The sequence below is a fragment of the Python bivittatus genome, unplaced genomic scaffold (genome assembly GCF_059951505.1).
Source record: "Python bivittatus isolate LINGU-HERP-01145 unplaced genomic scaffold, Pbiv_v1 ctg000410_np1212, whole genome shotgun sequence".
Taxonomy (NCBI): domain Eukaryota; kingdom Metazoa; phylum Chordata; class Lepidosauria; order Squamata; family Pythonidae; genus Python; species Python bivittatus.
In genome coordinates, this window is record NW_028277067.1 from 9062439 (window position 1) to 9083658 (window position 21220).

Here is a 21220-nt window from a genome sequence, read left to right on the forward strand (position 1 = left end):
AAATATAAATGAAACATTGTTGAATAACTTTTTTATAAAACATCCTGCTCTCTTTTTCTAGCTCTCTATTTGTGACAAAACATATTGGAGACAATTTGTGCTTTATCTCTACAAGATACCAACTTCTACTTGTGAATTCTCAATAACTGTCAGCTGAATTTGGATTTGGGTTCAAGACTGACCTCTCCTACCAGTCTATGATGTCTTGGAACCACTGGAGCCTTTGCTGCAGCCAAGTGCTAGATAATAATCTGGCCAGCCCTGAACCTCACACGGTGTTTGCGGCTCAGCCTTGCTCTTATTCTGAATGGAGTGCGGGCTCCATTCATTTTTAATTACTTCTCCATCAACTGACTATGACATTGGTTGCATTAGGCCATGTTAATGAGAGTTCTCTCCCAAGGTGTACAGTCTTTTAAAAACAAGATGAATCCAATTAAACAGGAAGTTCTCTACAGTCAAATATGACTGACGTCAAACAGTGCTCCTGCTCAATTCCTATTCATTTCAATGGACCTGGCAGGAGGTCTGTTCGTTCCTTATCCCTTTGCTGCTGCAGTTAGAAAACAAAAGCAATCTCGTTCTCTTTTACTGCATTAACTTCTTTTTTAGTGAATTGTTTTAGACATTCCTTGGATCAGAAGGAAGTGATATGGATGTTTGTGACTAAAATAATAACCAGTAAAGAAAACATATGACACGAATGTCTGTAAACTGGTTTGGTTTGGTTCAGGTTGGTATACTGTCAGCAAGTCAAAGAAATCCTTCAGAAGAAGTAACTATAAATCTGTTGAAAGTAGCTAAGAAACAATACATGTGAAGGGACTTGCTAGAAGGATTATACTTTATTTAAATTCTATGTTATCCTTGGCTTTATGTTAAGGATAGCTTTTCCCTCCTTTTTATATTATTTACCAAGGTGTATTTATTGAGGGCTTTAAAAAAAAAAAAATTGCAGAATTGTGCAAACAACATGAGCCTACAAATTAAACTTACTGATGCAAGAATATACTAAATTTAGGCAATTTGTTTCCAAAGTAGTGGTAAAGTTTTATGGCCAGAGAAATCCAGATTTTGCTATTTAGTCCAGGAAACAATGTAGACAGTTTCCCGTTGCTGATACCCTACAACAGCTGTCTGTTTTGTGCAAATGGACTGCCTCATCACTGAGAAAGGGATGGGGTAAAGCTATTTCATGAATTCACGTATCTTCTTTTCACTGCTGCCTGTCTTGCAACTTCTCTTAGGCACTTGAGCAAAAATTCACTTGGGCAGTCTGAGTTCTATTCTCAGGGGACTGGGCATCTTAGAATGTGCATCACCTAGCCTGATCCAAAGGCTAGTATCCAGGTCATAAAATGCTATATTTTGAATCCATTTTGGGAAGGAGACCACTCAAATAAATAATAAACATTTGAGCTTTCCCTCACTAGTAGGAAATGCTAGGGTTTAGAGCCGTAACTCATTTCAAGCGCCAGACCGTGGCTTTGACGTATCTTAATCAGCAGAGGGGTGGGGGGCAGGATATGCCCTAATTATGCAGGATACTTTTCCCTGACTACTACATAACAATAACCAGCTCCCACACAAATCTATAACTAGTGGAACACTATGGACTTCCAAGGAAGAAGACTTATTACAGTTCTAGATAAACTGGAGCTCTGACACTTATTTTTCTCACTCACACAAATTAACTGGCCTCCACCCATTCAAATCCATTTTTAAAATCCAGAATTTTCTTAAAGAAGCTGAAATGCTGGTAACGTGAAACAAATCTCCCACTTTCCTAATTAGAACATTAGATTCCATGTAATATAACACGATCCCTAGGAATGGTTAGAGATAAGCAGGTAGGTCCCTTGTCCCAAATTTATTTATACATTTGTCAAATTAAGTTGCACAGTTTTGTACATGTTTAAAAAGTATGCACGCCCTTTCAAGTTCATTTCTCCCAATGTATGTATTTTGGGGCCCATTTTGAGACTTAATATACATATTTTCCAAACAAATAACCAGAGTATTTTTAACTTTTTCCTAAATCTATATAAGTCTATCTGTGAATATACCTAATATATGAATCTATAGATTTGTTTTGCATTGCATTTCTGCATCAGAAAAGTAGTGTGCACATATATTCCAGTTCCGCTATAACTTAGTTGAAAATACAATTAAATTCATATAAACATTAAAATGAATTACTTGACATTCTTATGCTCCAGGTGTATGTTTATTGTCTGGAGAAGTGAGAGTGATCAGAGCATCTAAGGACTAGTCAAGCTGCTTAAGCAATATCTAAATTCCATTAAGTCTTTGTGGCTGCATGGACAAATGTTCATCTCAACCTGTTCTCAACAACAATCCTCAGCTCTTATAGGGATATTCCAGTGGTATTTCTGACCATCAATTGTCATCAATTTTGTTCATTGCTTTACACTTTTTTTACTTGCCAAGTACAATTTTTTTCTAAACTATTATTTGTGTCCAAAATAATTAAGTTTTTGCTTGTTAATCATTACCTTAATGGAACAGTTAGGCCTCATCCAGGACAAATTGAGTGGTTCTTCTGGTAGTCCTGGTAACTATTTCTGAGTTCATAATTGAAGATATCTCTCTTTTTTCCCCTCACTCTTTCTCAATGTCAAGTTTTCATAGCCAAATATTAGCACTGAAAAAAACACCATTGCTTTAACTATTTCAATCTTTGTTGTCATAGAAATACCCTTATTTTTCATTACTTGTCTAAATTGGTCATTGCACTCCTTGCTAGGATCAATCTATTTATATCTTCAGCACACTGCCATCTTTATCTGCTCTTGAGCCTAAGAAAACAAGATTATTTACCACCTTCACTTCTTCATTGTCAACCATTACTTCTTTGTCATCAACTGTATCTCCTTGTGCTTCTATTTTTCTACCCACTTGATTAGTTAACTTACAGGATTCCCTGATGTCATGATAACTTTGATGGCTCTTAAAGGATTAAACATATTTGTGAACACAACATTAGACCTTCAAAATCAGCATATGCTTCTCCTAGTTACTGGGAGAGAAACAGAATGAAATGACTTTTGCTTTTATGTCCTGCTTTTTGAGCTCCCCAAACTATGTAGCACCTGAAAAATTGTGCAATTATAATTTTATATTCACATGTGATGGACAATTTATTTGGAATGATATAGTAGTTAGGTTCAAATTAAATGAAACATCTGCTGATAGTCTAGCCAAATCTCTGTCCTTTATCTTCAAGAAACCTGGAGAATGAGTGAAGTATTGGATAAGCAAAGAAAGACAAATATTCCTGTCTTAAAAATGGGAAAAAGAGGGTCCAAAGTACTATAAATCAGTCAATCTGATATCTGAGGTGATTCTAAAGAAGATTGTAAAACAATCATTCTGTAAGCACCTAAAGATAATACAGTGATTACGAGAAGACAGCATGGATTTGCCAATACCAAATCTTGTCAAAATAATCTTACTTCATTTTTTGATCTGGTATCTTCTTTAGTAGATAATGAGAATGCTATGGACATAATATATCTTGACTCCATCAAAGCTGTCTTCCTATGTTTTGAAAAAGTTATATAGAAGAAATATGTACATTAAAAAGTAGTAGTTACAACAGTTTATAATTAATTTCCCAATGTGTTGACATGGAGGATATGCCTGCATTAAAAAGAAAATGACTACTTTCCTCCAGAATGCAACAGTATTGGAAACTGCTGATAATCCACAAGAGCAGGACTATTGCTGAAAGGATCTTGTTCCAAGTCCCCACAGATGTCTGGAAGGACTACAAATACAAAGAAGAAAACAGACTTTTATAAAGGGCATTGAATATAGGAAGAGTCTTACTGGGTCAGATTTTCAACTGTTGTCAAATAGAAGGCATTTACACACCACCATTTTGTTTCCCAATCCATTAAAAGCAGTCAATTGTGGTTTTCTCTTCTGCTGACCTTGGAACTCCAAGAACCAGGAGCAAAAAAATCACTGCCCTGCCCTGGCCTGCTGAAAATCCTGGAGAAACAAAAGTTCTCTTACCCCAGTTCACACAAACAGAAAATAAATTGCTTGCACTCTCCTACAGTGTCCTTACTTTACATGGTATAGACTGGTTATATGCAGAAAAATCTGAGCAGTTCCTAAGAGAGCGAGTTGCAAAGTTGTAAAGCTAATTTTCTCCTTTGCTAAAGTTGCTAAAGCTGAGAAGTCCGGAGATAGGTGAGGCAAGAGTTCTTGCAGATTGGGAGATGAACCTTCCACAAGCTGAGTGCTGCAGTGTTTCAAAGAAAAGGCTAGTTTTATGTGGTTGCAAATACCCCAGGGCTGAGCCAGAAATAAGTTTGCTGAGCTCTCCAACACTGGCATAGAGGATGAGAATTGCTGCTGAACTGGCTCAGAGTCCTCATGTAGAAGTGCTTTGTTACTTTGAGGAAGCCACCACTGGGGTTTTAAATTGAAGGCAAAAGGTAATAGATGATGGATATTTATATAACTGCCCTTCAGATAAAAGATTGAGACTGCTAAATTTGTAAGAAAGTATTGGTTTGCAATAAAGGGATGGAAGGGCTACATATTATTAAGGTTGTAATAAAATTAGCAAAGAAGGAAGAGAAGTTGTACTTGTGCAAAATTATGACCTTTAAATATCTAATGTCTTTGTCACTGATTAATCCAGAGCAAAGTGTCAGTTAAAATCTTTAATTGGGTGCACCAAGGAACTGAATCAAATATCCAGTTCTAATTATCAGTTACCCTGGAATTTGCTCTAGAGTAAGCAAGCACAATTATGACCCATCAAAGCTGAATGTGGTCAGAGTTGTTATGGTAACCCATCCAAAGCTTTATAAATCTCCAATTTTTGTTCTGGCTTAAAAAATCAGAAATTTTGAGTGTAATCCATGGATTGGTGAGCCCTAATTCATAGAGTGTTAGCTGTGTGCAGTTCAGTAGTCATAGAATGTGGAGATGTGCGTTCATCTGCTGACCAGAATGAGCAAAATGGGTGGACCACTTTACCTTGGAGGATGAATCAAAAAGGCAATTGAAAGATTTGAGACATTGAGATATTTAGAAGATTTTGATGTCTTAAAAGGCATATTATTTTATATTGGAGGCTGGTGAGAAATTGGACTTTTGTTTCAAAGGCAGCCTCTTATTGAAAAAAAGGTGATGAGGATGGTGGTGGCGATACCAAAAGAGCTGTTGCTGTGAATAAAAAAAAAAATCTGTATACCACTTTGTTCCATGCTGCTGCTATTATATGCAATGTAATCAGAAAAATGAGTGCAAAGTTAATTTTAATTGCGTGTGTATAACTGATGGAAGCACAGCAATGAATGTAAGCAAAAAGCATATGTATAATAGCAAAGACATCCATCAACAACAATAAGAAAGGAAAAGAAAAACTCAGCTAATTTAAGATCCAGATGGGAAAGAGATCATTTGGGATGGGAATATTTAACGGTCACAAACCTCCTGTCTCTGCCTATTTGGGAGGAGGAGGAGTGGTGGGGAGACATTAGTAGCTATGTCCCTGACAAAATCTTGCATTCTGTCTTAAATAGTGTCTGCCAAATGCTACTCATGCCCAGGCAAAACTTGGAATACATAAACAAGAATTAAAACATGGTAAGGGAGTTTACTCATATACAAGTAATCCTTGTTTAGCAACCACAATTGGGACCAGCAACTCGGCTGTTAAGCAAAGCGGTCGCTAAATGAAACCACAACTGTGCTTATGATCTTACTTCAGCTTTTCTTTGCTTTACAGATCTGTGAAGGTCATAAATGCAAGGAGTGGTCATAAAGTTACTTTTTCATCACCTTTGTAATTGCAAACAGTCACTAAACGAGGCAGTTGCTAAATGAGGACTACCTGTGTATCTGACTTTTTTAACATTCATAGTGCTTGGCTGAATGGGAAATGGATGCTAAATATTGTCAAAGAAATCTGATTAGTTTAGAAATTGGTCTTCCTTCCTTAGTTGCTCAAGTCAATGAAAGGTCCAGTAGCAACTGATGATATCAGTGCAAGTCAAATGGAATGTTTCATTGAACAAATTTAGTAAGATGTAGCAGTATGCATTCTTTTGAATGTCATTAAACTCATCAGGCAGAAAGATCAAGAGTTCTTCATAAGGTAAGCAAATAGTTTCAATTTTTTCCCTGCTACAGCTGGCATATGGAGAAGTAAGATTTTTCAAGTGCCAAATGTTGGGTATCTATTTCTTAGCTATCTGCCTTCTCTGACTCAGGAATGGGGATACCATGGACTGCTTGATGGTGCTTAGATTTTCTATCAGATCCACTCAGCATTGCTGATGGCCACATATTGTACTTGAGCACCTTCTGGAATATCCCAGGTTCTCTTTGCTTTTTCTTAATAGTGGCTGAAAGTCATTACAAGTCAGAACCTATCAGAAAATACATGCAATTTTACAATTTCTAATCTAGATGGTAAAAATGTAGGAGAATAACTAATTTAAATTTATTTTAAAACTACGGAATGTTAATTTGTCACTGGGGCTATCCTCTCCTGAGCAATGTTTGGACATATTCAGACCAACTTTGTTCTCATTGCCTTTCCTTGTTGTTGCATGCTGTTTGCCAGTTAAGGATCCTTCTTTCCATCCACTCATCCTCTTTAGCCAATTCACCTGCAGCAATACATGCAGTCCATTTCTAACTTAGTTCCATCTACTTTATTGTTGGGTTAATCACTGTCCCATGCCTGTTTTCAGTAAGCATGCACCTAATCCAATTCCTGTGATTGCCTTTCTATGAAAATCTGTTTTTTGTACATCTTACTCCATACCCTTGAGCCAAGTCTGATTCATCAAAAGTTTCTGGGATATGTGGACCTGTCTGGTACTTGTGAGGCATCATCAAGACCTTGCAAGTAGTTACCTCAATCTATATAGGATTTACCAAAAGGGAAACTTCACAAGAACAAAAGGAGTATTAAGACCCTTCCATATGTTGGGATGGTGCCAATCTGGAATTTACACTGCCTCCCCAAGTCTTCACAACATTGCAGGGCTTCAGTGAATGTTGGGAAGTTGAACCAGTTAACTGCCAGTTTAGCTCTTGCTTAAGAAGAAACACTGAGATGACGTTTATGCATGTTTCCTCTGGTGCTGCAGGGTCCCTCCTCTTGACATGGACTCTTGTCTCATCCTACCCTCCAAATTTCCCCCTCCTGCCATCGTAGAGCCCTGCCATCATCTCCTTTCTGCTTTAGGAATGATTGGAGAAGTAACTTTGCTCCTGCCTCATAATCATTGGTTTGTTCATTTGATTCCCTTTCTATGGAAACAAATATGGCAAGAAAAGCAAGAAGACAGTAGCTGGAGCGCAGATTTTTTTCCCATTCCCCCATTGACTAAAAGGATTGTGTTTCAATCTCCCCCTCCATCCCCCTTTAATCCTCCTAAGGGAACAACAATGAGGTACCAAAAGGGGTGAGATTAGTGGCTAACTGAGAGTGTTCTGAGATACATAATTAGGAGAATTAAAATACAATGGGACTGCATTTAGTCAATTTGGATTAGATTGAATTAAAGCCCATTGAGTTCAGTAGGGTCTGGCAGATAGATGTGTATTGGACTGCAACCATGATGTTTCCTGAATGGTTAAACCAAGGAGAAATTGCCTAGGCCCATTCCCTACAGAACCCTGCTAATCAAAGTACTGATTATTTAGCCTTTGTGACATCATAGTTACTTCCCTTCCTCCCTATTATAAGATGGATGTATGTATTTATTTATTTATTTATTTATCTATCTATCGAATTTGTCACTGCCCATGTCGTTGAACGATGATGATGATTTGTTGAACAAATGTGCTGAGGAGTAGGCAGCCTACCTGAAAATTAGAGTCTGGGTGGAAAGAAATCAGTGTTGATTTCAAAGGAATGCGCAGCTCTGAAATTAATGTAACCTTGCAACACAGAAAAAGCCACTCAAGTCAATATGTATGTATTTCAATATGAATCAAGGAAAAATAAAGCGTCCAGCAGAAATATTCCCATTTTTTTCCAAAAGCTAAAGAGGATTCCTCTCCCAATACAAAAGGACTAGCCCTCCTTCAAATGTCCTTGGTGTAATTCACACTGTTCCACAATGAGTTTGAAATAGAAGTTGAAAAAGGAATAAAAATGCAGTAATTTTAAAATGGTTGGCCTCTTCTTCCCCTCTGCTGTCTCTGTTGCCTTCTGAGTAGCTAAATTGCTTTGAAAATGTCCATGTCAGCTGAGACCTGGGTGACATGTGCCAGGCAGGGATATGTTACAAAAGCCCACATACACAAAATTATAAACACAAGGAAATGGGAGATTACAAAGGTCAGTTTGACCTTAGCCTTTGAAAGAAAGATGTGACAGCATGGCAACCCCAATTGCTTTCTATACCAGCATGGATGGTATGGAAGAGGGACGAAGAATTAAAAGTGGCTGTTTTCTTATTTCTTATTTTGTAGCCACTCCTACCCCATTCCTCCTACTCTTTTGAGTACAAGCCACATGAAAGCACATAAAAATTAGGGGAATTTGCAGCTGCTTGGGGGGGGGAGGGATTCGAAAAGGCCAAATGTGGAGGATTAATTAGCTTTTTAACAACTGTATCTTTACAGCTGTCAAGTCTAAAGCAGATATAAGAAAAACTTTAAAATGTTATCCAATCAGAATTAGAGAGACAATTCCAAAGTTCCTCTTAAATGGGAGTTTGGGGTTTCTCAATCCAACTTTAGATCCCAGAAATTTCAGCCTTCCAAGAAGAACCAACAGAACTAGTATTTTATCATATACCAATTATTCCAAGCAACTGTATCATTCTCTTATTTCCTTTATAAAGGATTTTAACATATGCAGGCATTTTAGAATCTATCATCACCTCATCCATCAAGAGTGATTCATATACAGAAACAGATTTTTGTGTGAAGCTTCCCTCTGAGATTAGACATCTCAGGAATGCAAAGGAGGTGCTGGATAGCATTGAAAATCTTATTACTTGACCTGATTCTCACATTATGCTAAGCCATAATGCGCTTTGCCTGCTTTGCAAACTGTATGAAGCTGGCCTCCAATGTTTGTAAAGTACAGCTCATGACATATTGTGACATATAAGTCCAGATAATTATAGCCCTGGACATTTGGATGGGGGTGGGGGAAATGATACGTGTCATGATGTCATTGCATAAATAACACAAATTATGGTTTTTATCAGACGTATATGATTTTAGTTAGTCAATAAAACTCTATAACGAAATTGTGGCTTAGAGCCATGGGGGAACTCAGCCCTTGTACATATTACATCCCTTGTTGGATTGGAGCACTACTTTAAATCACAGCACAGATCTTATACCAGAAATATGAAGGGTAGCAATGGAATCTAGTCTTTACCCAATCCCAGATCACACTGGAGATGTGTGGAGAGAAATTGGAACTGCAGGATAACTACCTAGACCATAATGAAAGCCTCTTAAAGAGCAACAAGCCAGAATAAAAGATGATATGGTAGATCTGAATGCCAGTGGCTTTATAGATAAGATTTCTTTGCAACTAAACAACCAGGCATCTCTAGGTGGAACAGGATTATTAAAGTGGGTTTGTTACAAGACAGAAGTGGTGGACTCTCTTTCACTAGAGATAATTTAACAGAGGTTGGATGACCATCTGCTAGAGATACTGTGCTTGCATCCTGTACCTGACATTCAGGTACCTGTATTCAGCATGGATTACCTCTTAGATTCCTTCTAGCCCTATAGTTTTGTAATTTGATTCAGTAGGAAGAAACTTCATGCATTCATACCCAAGATCTGATATTTTGACATTACATAGCAGGGTCTACTGTGTGCTCTCAGTGCTGATGACTTATCTGAGGGTAAAGGAATATCCGCCACCTCTCCTCTTTCCTGCTAGATTGATCACTGTTGCAGAAGCCAGAGGTTACTGGCCACTTGCTTAGCAGGAGGAAGAATTTACTTATTTATTCATTCATGCATTATATCAGTTCCCCAGTAATAAAAGTTTTCTAAGTGAGGTACAGATTAGCACAAATTAAAATCACTGTTGCAGTAAACACCAGTTGATAATGGCACAAAATCCCCATAAAAGGTACAACCAGATCAAGCCAATCTAGCTGGAGATTTAACGTGCTTTCATTAACATCCATATAATACAGAGAACTATAAAATAATATTTGCAGAGCAGAAAACTGCTATGCAAAAATCACAGTGAAATGAAGAGAGTGTAATACTTAAATAATTTCAAAAAGCCAGGGCCAGTAGGAATGAAAGACATTTGTGCTAAAAATTGATTTTTTAAAGTCTGCTGAGTGACTTATACACCAAGGCAAGGAGAGGGATTGTGCAAAACACTATTGAAAAGAGCCTTTCTTTCATAGTGAGCCTCTCTATCTCAGATTGAGGGAGGGGGCATTGAAGAAGTAGCAATGTATGCATAATCCCTTGTTCTATTCATTTTTTTAAATTCTCCCCCCCCCCCAAATCTCCCCCTCGTGAGGCAGAGCAATTCTATCCTCACTTGACAGACTAGTAAACCAATGCTGAAAAACCAGTGCTAGACCACCCAGTAAATCATTAGCTGTGCAGGAATTTGAACAGGCCGCTCTCCAGCATTCAGGGAACTAGGGAACTCTGTATATATTGCAGAGTTCAATCCCTGGCATCATCACTTAAAAGAACCCTGGGTAGCAGAGACAGAAAAGATTTCTCCTTTAAATTTTGGAAAGCTCCTGCCAGTTGGAGTAGATGGCCAGCACTCTAATTCAGTATAAGGCAATTTCATAAGTCTGTGTTATGAACATCAAATGCAGAAGCAGGCAGGGTTCTAAATGCAGAAAGGTTCAGCTTTGTTCAGCCCTACATGGCATTTCACAGTTGGTGAAATTCCTGTTGCTATTAATAAAAGGTACAAATCCCTTTATCATTTTGCATCTGACCATCCTGAAGCAGACATGGGCAGCTCAGACTCCTCCAGATGCTGAACTCCTCTATGGCCATTCTGGTAGGGCTTGTGAAAATAGGAGTTCAGCAACAGCCAGTGACCCACAAATGTGCTAAAATCACTATTTGTTGATTCTATATTAAAAGTGGGGGACAAATATCAATACATCTCTGCGTATGAAATAGATCTTGGCCATTTTATAAGACACTCAAGCTGCTCCGCAAACAAACCCCAACCCCTGCTTTGGTAGCTGTTTCTTTCCTAAGGCAGCCAAGCAGCTTGCTCTCCTGGCACAAAACAGATTTCTGCTACTAGACATGGCAATGTACACACATGTGAGTTAGAGCAACATTCTCAGCTCGCTCAGTAATATTTGCTGTGATATAAAGTGGTTGGGTTTTATTTATTTTATATCCTATTTTCTTTCAAGAGCTCAAGGTGGCTTGCACAAGGATCTTCTTTCATTTTATCCCCAGAACAGAAACTCAGGCGGGTAGGGCCAAGAGAGGACGATGGCTGAAAGCCACCCAGACAGTTTCCATGACTGAGGGTGGACTTGAGCATTGGTGTCTCTAGTCCGAGGCCAACACCTTCACCGCTACACCACATTGGTTCTTTCCCAACATGCTAAGCCAAGATAAAATCTAATGCTAAGTGCTCTGTATGGACCCATAGAGTAACTCCCAGGCCCTCAAGCTGGAGTATTCCCAACATGCCTGTGGGATGGTAGATGGAAGCAAGGACCTTTTGCTTTCAAAGTAGCTGCCAAGTGCCTCAGGAGCAGTCCTTCTTCATGCAGGACAGACATTTTAATGAAACTGAAGATGCTCTGGGATTTTGCTTCCAGTTAGCAACCAATTCTACAAGTGGCTTGTGACAAAGCATTTCAATCATGTATGCCAGATTCCAGTCTGGCCACCTTGCTTGTGAAATTGATCTTGTAAAGATTAAGGATGCTGGCTGAAAATCAATGGATTCCCCCACCCATCCTCCCTTCATCATTAAATGTCTCTGCGCAAACCTTGGATTCTATATTGTGTGTGGCATCATAGCAAATTGTCCAGACATCCTGCCTGTGGTTTGCAATCACCGTAGCATAGAATCCAAACTGTGGTTCCAGCTTCCAAAAATACAACAGAAAAACTGTGGCTTAAGGCTACACATCTGCTTCCATTTTCCTCTTCTAAGCTTCATACATTCACTTTTATTTCAAGCATATCAGAATGATATATCTATGGTTTGTAAAAATCAACATTGTGGTCAACCATTGCTGGCACAAATCATGATTGTCTTACATGTAACATTGAATCAGGTATAATGTGGTTTCGTTTTGCCTTAGCATTATATGTAGAACTACCAGCTGCAGAATCCTGGACAATCACTATGTGGCAACCCTGAGTGTGTTGTCTGTTTCTCTTTTCTGCCCCCTAGTAGTCTTTTGGATTTTCATCCCTAGATCTGGTAGCTTTAGTAATGTTTCTGGGTTTTGTGTGGATCTGATCAATGAGTTATGCCTCCTCAAGAGGAATCCTCAATATAAAATAAGGATGAGGTGGTGTACATGCCTGCTTATCTTAGAAAGAAGGTCAGGGCTTAAGAAAGGGAAAGTCTAGGCTCAGACTACTGTATGGAAGAAAGCCACTGACTCAAGTCTAAAGGAAAAGCTGATGCCCAGCAAAGCCCTGAGGACTGTAGCTGTTTGTAGGTTCAAGCCTAAAGATGAAGGGCATATCTAGAGATTAGGCTTACTCAGGAATAGAGCCCTACCTGGAAGGAGGCATTTCTTAGCAGGTGACAGCTGGAATGTGGATTGGAATAACAGTTTGGAACAGTCTTGAAAATAATGGCCGATGTACATATTGTACTAAGCCAAAATGTGACTTGTTTGGTTTTGGATTAGTGTATTATGGAAATCTCACTATTGTAGCTTATCCAATGAACCTAATGGTTGACCTTTGTCAACTGTGGATGGGAGGAGTGCTCTCCTCCTAGTTCTTCTTGGGTTCTTGGTAATAGTATTATTGACAGTGGTATCCTCTGGGCCTTCTGCAAAGTTAGGAATAGAGGGCCCTGTTCAGTGTTTCTGTTCTTTACTGAGCATCACCCACTTAGATGGTGAGGAGAGGCCAGCCTGGCAGGGATTCCACGTACAAGGTTTGGTCCTCCCACTCCTGTTTTTTAATATCTACATGAAATCACTGGAAGAGTTTGTTTGTCAATTTAGGTAAAGTATTATCAGTAGGCTGATGATGCCGAGCTGTATATCTCCCCTTTGGACTGGTCTTGGAGATGCAATGGAAGTTTTGACCCTCATCTCTAGGACCTGGATGAGATGAAACAGGCTGTTTTCCAACCAAGACAGAGTTGCTGTTTGTTCAGAAACCATCTGGCCACATGTTTGGTCTGGTCATAATTCTGGATAGGGCATCACTTTGTCCCACTGCACCTTGGGAGTCCTCCTGGATTCATGACTCCTACTGTATTCTCAGGTGGAAGCCATAGCCAGGAGAACCTTCACTCAGCTTTGATTGGATGGGGCACTAGTTGTGGCCATACTTGGAGTGGGAAGCCCTAGCAACTCATGCAGTCATCACCAGTAGGCTAGACTACTGCAACATGCTTTAAATGGGATTGTCTTTGAAGACTACGTGGAAACTGCAATTGCACGCTAGCAGGTGAGAGCCACAATAGGAATGTAACATTAGTGTTGCAGGTGTTGCTTTGGCTTCCAGTAGGTTTCCAAGTGTAATTTAATATGCTGTTTTCAACCTAAAAAGCCCTACATGGTTTAGCTCCCAGGTATCTTCACAACCACCTCCTCCATGTGGAACTGACATATCCTGTATGTTTGTCCCAAGCAGGGATGTTAAAGGGTTCCCCAAGTGTATGAAAGGTGTGGGCTGGGGGCAATGTTTTTCTGGCAACCCACATCTTGTGGAACATTTTCCATCCAAGTATCATTCTGGAAGCTCATCAAAACAGAACTTTTCTTTTTCTAAAGGTCATGGAACATCCCCTTTGGCTTTTGAGTTATAATTATTGAGCCACATACATTGGAGCTGGCACCTATGGTTATTATGTTGTTATAGTTTTATTTGATTGCTCTATCTTTGTAATTTTATTATATTTTGGTTTTAGCTGCTAGTAAATTATTGTGAGTCAGACTTATTTGTAGCATAGAAATATAATAAATAAAACATGTTAAAACAAATATGGCTTAATGTAGGTTTACAGAATATATTTTGTTTTGGCATGGTGTGAACCCAACCATGGTTTATTCCACAAACCATGGTTAAGTATGTGATATGTGAAATCAATCTTAGGGTGTAGTACAAATATAAATGTTGCCTTAGTATCATCTCCTGACCTTGGTATGTTCTTCCTCTATACTGAAATCCTTGTCTTTTGGCTCTTGGACCATGGTGCCTTCTTTTGGATTCTGCTTCTAGTTGAACACCCTAAGCCCAAAAGTCTGGATAACAGGCACACATCTTTTCCCCTTAGCAGCTCTCTCATGCAAATCTACTATAAACCATGGCTTCTGTTGACTGAGTACAAATTATTATTTGTGAGTTGTCACATCAAATTGTATTTAGCATACCATCTCTAGGCTGCAAATCTCTGGGTGACCACCAAATGGGCATTGTGGGAGGGGAGGGGAGGGGAGGGGAGGGGAGGGGAGGGGAATCTCTTTGCTGTCACCTTATGGTTGTTCAGAGTTTTATAGCCCAGAAATACTTATTGGTGCAACATTCTTCAGCCTGTTACATGTTGGCTGGGAATTCTGGGAACTATATTCCCAAACCATTTAAAGGGTAACAGGATTGGGAGTGGATGGCTGGTTTGATCAAAACTAGGGGCTCTGTAAAGGAGCTGTGAATCTGCAGAAAAACATATGCAGAAGGTCCCACTTCTAATAGTGCTCAAAGAATTCTAGAACTAGGGAAGCAAAGAGGAACCTCTTCTGGCAGCTCTCAGAATTCTCATGGGGCTGGGCTGGCTGAGAATGATAGAAGTTGTAGTTTTATCCATCTGGATAACACTGAGTTGGGGAAGACCCAGTTAGATGGATAAACAGTCTGGCTCAGTATTAAGGCAGCTCCAAGTCCGAGGGTGAAAAATAAAAGATCCGAGCCTAGTGGCAGCCAAGGCCGGAGGCTATTGCCATCACTCCAGCCCGCCCCACGTAATCCCCGCCTCCAAAAGACAGGTGGAGTCCTGGTTGCCACGGTGACTGTGTCCTTATAAGGAAAGCGAGAGGAAGCTCGCTTGCATCGCTAAGGTCAGGGGGGGAGGAGTGGAGGAGTATGATGGCAAATGTGTAATGGAGTGGGGGGGCTGCACCTGCATTAGCCTCCTCTCCAATGGGTGATTTCGCTCCCCCCAAGAAAGCTTGCATCTTCCCCTCTCCACATCACCTCTGTATACTCAAGAACAGCCATATCCAGCAGCAGCTAAAGGAAGTGCGGAAAGAAAACAGCCGAGCTGCTGACGGATGAATTTATAGACACTGCAGCCTCCCATTGTGTGAAGTGGGCTGGCTTGGGGATGGCAAGAGCAGAAGGTTCCTTAAGGTGGCCTGGCTGGTTCTAACCTGTGGCAGGTGAGGAGGCTGCCGGGCGAAGGCGGGAGGTGATGCAGGGAAATGTCAGGGGAGGGGGAGCAGGAGCGGGACCCGCAGCTGGGCTCTTGCATGTCTTGGCGCTTGCATCGCGGAGGCTAAGAAAAGTACAGACGGCTTTTCTTCCCTCCGTGCGTCCTTTTATGGTGGTGGTGGGAAGTCAACCTTTTTGAAAGAAGAATTGCTCTTTCTATGCCTTTTTCCCCCGGACCTTTCTTGTAATTCCATCATTGCACCAAACGGTAGAACTGGCTAGTATCATCCTCTGAACAAGCTCTGCCTAAATGAAAAGGACCCCACAAGGTGTCCTGGGGGCCGCAGATGGCTTCTGAAGCAATGAGGGGCAACAAGGGCCATCTGGCTACCCCTTTAGAGGCCCATGTAGACCCATATGGAAGATTATCCCATATTGCTCCTTTGATGTAACCGGTGCATCATGAAATAAGTATGGCACTGTGGAGATATAGCGCGCTCTCACTCTCTGTGAGGGTAGGAAAAAAGAGGAGAAGTGTTTATATGTGCTTCTAGATTGTTGCTAAGCCACAGCAGCCATAAGACTCCAGGGGTCAGTGTAAATTGTCAGGGTGGTAGGGAATTAATGGGAGGTTTTCTTTAGGGTGTTTGTAGAAAAGAACAGGGACCCTTTGAGATGAGAAACTGAAACAGTAATGTTTGGGGGGGCAGTATATTTGCATCCTACCTATTTGCAAAGGAGTCATGGTATAAATGGGCATGATGTCATTTAAGTTTTACAACAGCCATGTGAGGTAGGTCAGGATTGACTGAAAACCATAATGGTCCAAAGACTTTCAGTAATTTCCATGGCTCAGGGGGCTCAGGAATCCATATCTGGCTCAGTTTTAGTCTGGTGTCTGCCTTCTCTACTACAACAGTGGCTTTGTTTTTCATCTTTAAACAGTATTTTTAAACAAGCAATTCCTTTTTCTTATGCTCTTCATAATTGAGACAAGACTTCCCTCCCCTTTGTTTTATTATTTTTCATTTTCATTAGAAAAGTAGATGCAGCAATAAATGAATTCTGAAAAGGAATGTATGGTTTACCTTATTATCTGGAAACCTCCTGTCCTCTGTTCTTCAGTTTTGCATCGTCTGTGAGATAAATATATCTGCAAATGTTAAAATACAGTCTTAATTTTATTGCAAGCATTGTGAACTTGGGCTCTAGCACTGAGACTGGAGTAGTGATCTGATAAGCTTTTTTAAAAGTTAAGACATTATCTATTTCTTTTTTAAGACTGGATCTTGAGGAAAGAACCTGGTTATTCATGCCCACCTGTTCATTCCTGTAACTCTTCCCAATTTAAAATCTTCAGGAGGATGTATATGTGAAATATTTTTGTACTGGACATTCCAGAATCCAGAAAATCCATGTTAGTTTTTCCCCCATACCCTTTCTTTGGCAATGATGTAAGCTTTGCCTTATCTACTCTTCATTAATATTGGAATTTCCAATTTTGCATATAGGAATTACATTGTTTTGTAGTTTACTTATACGGTGTTAATTGGGTATTCTCCTGTACTACTATTAATTTATGGAACAATTGGGCACTGTCTAGGACTAGTGGTGTAACCCAGTGAACTAGAATCAGTGTGTTTTACAGGAGACCTATCCTCACAGAGATAGTAAATCTGTATCTGGGTTACACCATCTCAGTCTGCATGGGGGAAAGGGTTTACATGATGCCTGAAATAATATAGGGAGCAGAATGGATGATAAGTAGTAACTGATGCAGGGCAGAATGAATATGAGATATTTTTTTAATGCCCCATTGCATTTAAAAAAAAAAAACCTTGACAATCTCCCTTATAGTAGAACATAGCACAGCAAGGAGTAAACTCTAAGGACATTCTAATTGATAATTAGGTTTTTCCTTGCATGGAGTTTTATTTGACACTTGAAAGGAGTATTCAAAAATAGAAGTTCCAGCTTGCAACCCTGTTATCTCTGCAGTCTACTGTCTTGTTCTGTTTTATATGCAGATAATTGATTGAGTTCATTGGATTTATTTCCCCCTCCCAGATCATACCAACCAATCATTGTACTTAGAAAACTAATGAATTTAGGGTGATAAATAAGCTAAAACCATTCTCTTTAACATGCTGTTTTTCGATGAGGAAGAGTACTTTTTTGTACAAAAAGGCATTCAATCATGAGTAGTTCTTCCTGCAGACTTAAAACACTTTCAAGGGCCTATTTAATTAAGCATTCCTCAGTGAGAAATGTGTCTTATTTTGTTATACAATTTACCATCCTATTCATGTGTATGTGTGCACATGCGTATATATTAAAAAGCTTAAAACATATAAAAATCATCTAGTCCAGCATTCAGTTCCCAGAACAGCCATTCTAATGCCTTTGGGAAACCCACAGCCAGAGATAAATGCAATAGCATCTCTAGGATCATTTTTCCCAGTAACTGATGGGGAGGTATTTTGCCTTTAATATTAGAAATAAGCGATAATAGTCATCAGTTCTAGCTACTGATAGCATGGATATCATAAATATGTATAATCCCCTTTGAAAAATGTTCAAGTTGATAACATCACTATACCTAATGGTAGTGAATTTCAAAGCTGAACAAGTTGTTTTGTGAAATATTTCCTTTTCTTCCCAAATTCCTCCCCATTCAGGCTCACTGGACAATCACTAGTATTAGAGATTTGGGAGTGGAGTGTAACACTTTGTGAAACTTCCTATACTCTTATGTATGTCTTCCCTTGTATTATTATTATTACTATTATTATTAAAATTTATATGCTGCCTGACTCCTGACTCGGGGCATCTTACAATTGTTAAAAGAATAATAGAAAAAAAAAACTCACACAAAAACAGCACAAGACAGAAGAACATTGATGGTAAAGAAAATAAACCCAGAGGGGAGCAAAGGAAGGAAGGAAGGAGGGAAGGAAGGGGCATCAGTCATCCTCTCCAAAGGCCTGGGTGAAGAGCCCTTTGAAACACCAGCAGGGCAGGAGCCATTTGAATCTTGGGGGGAACTTCATTCCAGAGGGCAGGTGCCTTGCTTCTAAGCTATAAAGTCCCTAACAGTCTAACTTTCCTTCAGAGCGTAGTTCGTCACCACATTCATTTTGACAACAATGTTCACATGTTAGGATGCTGAGTAGAATAGTGAATTTCCACAGTCCCTGCTCCATAGGCATTTTTGGTGGAGAAATAGTGAAGCATATGGAAAAAAAGAAACTACTCACTGCTGAAGAAGTAGTGGGGAAAAAAGATCAGGAGGGTGGAGAGAAGCAAATGAGAGGAGGCAGAAAGCATTTGCTGAAGACTGAGTATAGGATGGACTCACCTGAAAAGAGAGAAGCAGCTTGGAAGCTTTTTACTGTCTCTTACGTACAGTTACACATGGAAAAAAAAAGTATGTGGATGACTTAGCTTTCAACAAAACCTCCAGCACTTCTGCCCCACCAGAAAACAATTCTGCCTGGCTGAAAAAAGGGCATCTGCGTTGTTGGCTTCAGGTTGGCATCCATCACATCCTCTTGTGGCACCCTGTAAACACCAGCTGGCTATGCATTGGCATGGTACCAGCTTCACAATATCCAATTACCATCAGCTTTTCATCCCGCCAGACCTTTCTTTTTTCCTTTCCAGAACTATACAGTCACAGTTTTGGAGGTGAAATTATTTATTAGGAATACAGCTATTTGGCCTTTTAATTTACATTTTTCGGGGGGGAGGGGAGTTGCAGTTGAATCATTTTCTTTGATATAATAGAACAGATAGCAATAATCTTCTTTATATAGTGCTTTTCCCATTAAAGTTCTCTGTATACATTTGTTCAACAATCTTAATAAAATCCGCATATCAGTGCTAAGCCAAAATCAACAAGGGGCTTTTCATGATTTTTTTCAGCATCATCTGAAAGCACCAACATTTGAGTGATGTTTCTGTGATTGCCTTATAGCATAACATCATGCCAATAGTCTGTGATTTCTGGTTGGGCTGGAATAGTTCTCGTCACTGCTTCCATTTCAGTCAAGTATATTTGCCATTAGATGTTAACATATACATAAACCTGATAGGCTATGCAGTATAGCATCAAGGTATTCTGTTAACCAAAGAAGAAACATTGCTTTGGTTTAAAAAGTAGTAGAAGATAAGCATTATGGAGTAAACCAGGAAGAACTTAGCAAAACATGTTTGTCAAAAATGTGAGTGGGGATATGCACAATATTTGGCACTAGACAGAGGATGCTACTAATGTGTCCCTACTTTCATTAATGAATTGCCCATGTACAAAATATAGCGTGACCACCCTTGGAGAATACTGTGCAGTTCTATTCAGAACATCTCAAAAGGAACATTGTAAAGCTGGGGAGGTACTTAAAAAGGGAAAACAATTATCAGGTTAGTAACTCCCTTATGAGGAAAATCTATAAGGTCTGGAATCTGTTAGAAGGCATGTATTATGACACAAATTCCTTCCCTTATACACTTGTGTGCCAAGTTGTGATGCATATACAAAAGGGTGGTATAAGTGTCATGGGGCCATGATAAAGGCATGTTTCATCATTTTAGTCTCATGGTTAGAAACAGACACCTGTGTAAGATGGGACATGATATTGGATATATCCATAAAGCATGGAGAAAGAAAAAGGGACTTTCCTTTGACATAATATTTGATAGAGGGTTTGTCCAGTAGAACCTAAAGGTAGTAAGAATCAAACAACAAATAATATTATGCAGGGTACATAGTCAAAGTACATGTGTTATCTTAAGATGTAACAATGGCCACTAACCTGGATGTTTTTACAAGGGGACCAAATAAATTTCATGGAGAAAAAGGCTTTTGGTCAAAATGGGTATATATGAGCTCATGTATCAAAGGCAGTATGCCCCTTGTTACAACGTGCTTGGGAACATGATGGGGGAATGCTAGCGCCTTCGGATTCTAGTTCTGAGTTCCCCAGAGACATCTGTTTGACCACTGTGAATGGTGGATTCTGGACTAAATAGGGCTTTTGTTTGATCTAGGAGGGCTGACCTGGAGCAAAATATGGCTGGGGTATGCTGGTGGTGTTCAGTCCTTGCATGGATTCATGAAGGAGCTGAGTGCTGGGGTCATGTGAGCCTCATTTGGCAGAAGAGATGATACAACCCGAACCCAAACCCCGTGTCTATTGTTCCAGTCTCGCCTCATTTGTAAAATCACTAGGTAGCCATGTGCAACTCAGCTTCTGTGATATGGGGGATGATGGGGATAATAATCATTGACACTAACATTACATTGTTTTGAGGATAACTGAAATAATGGATATAAAATGCTTAAGTAAAAATTATTATTATTACTACTACTACTATTATTATTACTACTACTGTTATTGCTACTACTGAAAAGGAAGAACATTGTATTTTAATGAATAGCTAATCTGTTTTAATTATCTCAACTCTCTGCCCTTAGAGGCAAGTTGGGAATAATAAATCTGTTTGAGTTTTTTTTTTTTTTTTCATCCAGCCTCTTCTGTTTGGCCTTTGTTGTCATGGCTGTGCTTCAAATTTGATCAGCTTTGCTACTTCCTGGATGCTGTTCCCATGGCTCTTTCACTGAATAGAAACTAGGGAGATCGCTTGGGTGGGAAGTGGTGCG

General features: G+C 39.5%; 1 protein-coding gene across 1 annotated transcript in view; it reads left to right on the forward strand.

Annotated features, from left to right (window-relative positions):
- Nucleotides 1-21220, forward strand: part of SRCIN1 (SRC kinase signaling inhibitor 1) — a 237664-nt gene that overhangs the window by 112426 nt on the left and 104018 nt on the right. The window lies entirely within an intron of this gene.